The sequence below is a fragment of the Mustela putorius genome, unplaced genomic scaffold (assembly GCF_011764305.1).
Source record: "Mustela putorius furo isolate JIRA1106 unplaced genomic scaffold, ASM1176430v1.1 tig00003898_pilon_pilon_pilon, whole genome shotgun sequence".
In the NCBI taxonomy this organism is placed as follows: domain Eukaryota; kingdom Metazoa; phylum Chordata; class Mammalia; order Carnivora; family Mustelidae; genus Mustela; species Mustela putorius.
In genome coordinates, this window is record NW_025422047.1 from 24,621,671 (window position 1) to 24,624,893 (window position 3,223).

A 3,223-nucleotide genomic window follows, 5' to 3' on the forward strand; every position below is an offset into this window, starting at 1 on the left:
TTCCCATTCTTCAGCTTCTTGAGAGACAGGTCATTTGTAGTAGAGGCAGTGTCTTACTTCTGGATTTTTGACACCTGAATTAGTTTAAGAACTAAACTAATTCATAAGGAGTACTCTAAAAATTTCTTCTTTCCAGTAAGGTGCTCAGAAGCAGTAGCTTTCTCAGTGAGTTGATTCTGTTTTGTTCTGAGAATTTTTCCTCCATGCCACACATTTTGAAACTCCTGTCCTCTCAAATACTTTTTGCTGATATTTAATCCCTTCTTGATGTAGATAACTAGGGAAGTCCTTGTTATCAGCACTAAACCTTGCTTGCAATAGTTGATTAAAAATTAATAAGCAATCAACTTGGTAGACAGCATTTTAGGCAGTGGAAAAAGTAAGTGCAAAGGTCCAGAAACAAACAAACAAAAAAAGTGTAGCTTGTGTTAGCAAAGAGATCAGTGCCTGTGTGGCTAGAGTGCAGAATTAGGTGGAGAATGCCATTCCAGGAGATGGGTGAGGAAAGCTTGGATTTGATCATCTATGATTGTATTTTTATCCTTACATTAAGTTCAGTGTCAGACATAAATACAAGTTGCTAAGCCACATGTAGATATATTCTAATTATTCTAATGCTAGTATAAAAAATGAATGTTAGGTTTCTAGAATAGTTCTGGGGCATTCTTTTGCAAATGTACAATGCAGAAATAATAGCACGCAGATCAGAATGTTAGTAATAAAAGATGGAGGAAGCCCTATAAATTAAACAGATAAGATTTGAAGTTCATAGGACTGTTAGTTGAATAGCCATGGGGAAGTAAAAGGAAATAGGGCTAAAAGATGATTTCAAGTTCTAGTTGGTAATGGGGACATGAATCACTGAAGTACAAGGATTCTTAAGGAAGATTAAGAATTCAGATCTGAACATGCTGAGTTTGAGTTCTCTATGCTAAGTTTAAGAAAGAAGCTGAATTTTTAAGCACTGGTACAAGCCAAAGCAATGGAGATAAATGGGGAAGGAACATCAGCATAATGTATAAAATAAACATAACTTTCATCTTAATTAGGTTATTAAATATTAATCACAAGTAGTAAAAACAAATTAAAATAAATTCTTAGAATTCTAAATCCTATATTTTATCAGAAGGTAAAAATCAAAGTAAAATAAAGTTAATAAATCAAAACTTAAAATTATGACCCAGATTAGTTCTTATTTTCAGTATTTTTCAAGAAATAGTGCAGTGTTTCTCAGAAAACAGTGCAGATTTATGTATAAGTGTTAGTCTAGGAACTTTTGTGTTTTGAAAAAAACAGATCAAAAGTGTCTAAAAACAAAACAATATAAAGTGTTAGGATTATAATTAAGTACTAAGGTATACTGGTTCATTTAGGTTGACACATGGAAAATAGATATTTGGCTATTTGGTTAAAAGTTAAACTAAAACTGCATTTTAGTACAAAGCATATGATGAAAGTGAAAACATTTTAAGTACTAAAAGGAATAAAGGTAAAATTAATTCTTAAAGGAGCACAAAGGTAATTCTTTTCATTAGTTTGCTCTCATATGGGCTTTTTTTATGTCTTTGACTCTCTTTCAGCATGATAAAATGTGTTTATCATATCTTGGCTTATTCAGATGTATACATCAAAACCCACACTGCCTCTAACATTTCTCATCTTTCAGGATATAATGTTTTCATCATAAAGGAGTAATTGAATGGAGGAAGATATAATATAATATAGGATGTGATTGTTTATTAATTCTCGTGTACTAATAATTTGTATAAAACAAGGTGAATGAACATAAACTACATAAAATAACTGAGAGCTTTAAGAGAATTTATAGCAATTCACCTGGTATCTAATGAATTTTTAATTCTTCCAAGTTTTAATAGAAAGAACATTTCAAAATTTATTTTAAGATACACTTAGATTCAATTAACATTGAACCAGTAGAGCAGAAAACAGTTGGCTTTATGAATATTAGGAATTGTGTCTGATTTCATGGTACCATATATGTTACATTTGACTTTTGCCACATTGTGTAGCATGGTAGAAATAAAATGAATTCAGATCTGCAATAAAATGACAACACATACAGTAGCTGTTTTGTTATAACTTAATAAAATGAAGCACTGTATTTTATGTTTGATGACATCTTTATTTGTAGTCATATTTTGTTTTTCTTTGTGCTACAATATGTTTGAATGAGAATAAAGAAAATAATTGGATATCTTAGCATGTAAACATGAATTTAAAGTTGAGAAAAATATTTCCTTAGTTAATAAATTATTGGCATTTGTTTGGTATTTTAAAAAATATTATATAAATAATGAGCATTTAAATATATCCATTGATGTTGCCTTGAATATTTTATATGTTTACTGTAGTAATAATACATAGTGTTTTGAAGTTGAAATGTTCCAAGACTATACTTCTAGTTTCCTTTATGTTCTCAAACAGTGCTACATATTTGTCCTGCTCAAATTACCTATCCAAGCCAATTTCCAATATTCTCCTAGATACACATATTTTTCATCAAAATTTGTGATCCTATATTACTTATGTTTTGAATACATTTCCAGAGCTCTCAGAGCTGTTTAAGACCCATGTTGCTGAAATCATTTTTCCATCCAGAGGTTCTTTCCTCCCTCTCTAAAGAGCCTCAGTTCTTTTAAGGTATCATATTAAGGTGCTTAAATTATTGTTATTTATGTACACATACATAGAGAAAATTAGAGTTGAAAGAAATATTAGAGCCTATCTAGTACATTCCTCTCACTTTGCTGATGAGGAAACTTATATCCTAAGAGGTAAAGTGACTGAAATTTTGGGTTAGAAGTTTACTTTATCTTGGGATGCCTAGATGGCTCATTTGGTTAAATGTCTGCCTTTTGGTTTTGGCTTAGGTCATGATCTCAAGGTCATGAAATCAAGGCCCACCTGAGGCTTCCCACTCAGCAGGGAGTCAGCTTGGTATTCTCTTCCTCTCTCTCCCTTTGCCCCTCCCCCACTTATGTGAGCTTGAGCTTGAGTGCACACACACTCTCTAGCTCTAAAATAAATAAACCTTAAAAAAAACGTTTACTTTATCTAACCATCCATGTAAATAATAAAACCTCTAAACTGAAGGTAAGTTTACTGATGGTACCTGACAGCTGTTAGTGACAACAGGTTTCATCAACTCTCAGGGTGGCCCCACATTACAAGTAAAGTAGTGGGGCCACACCTTCCTAAATCC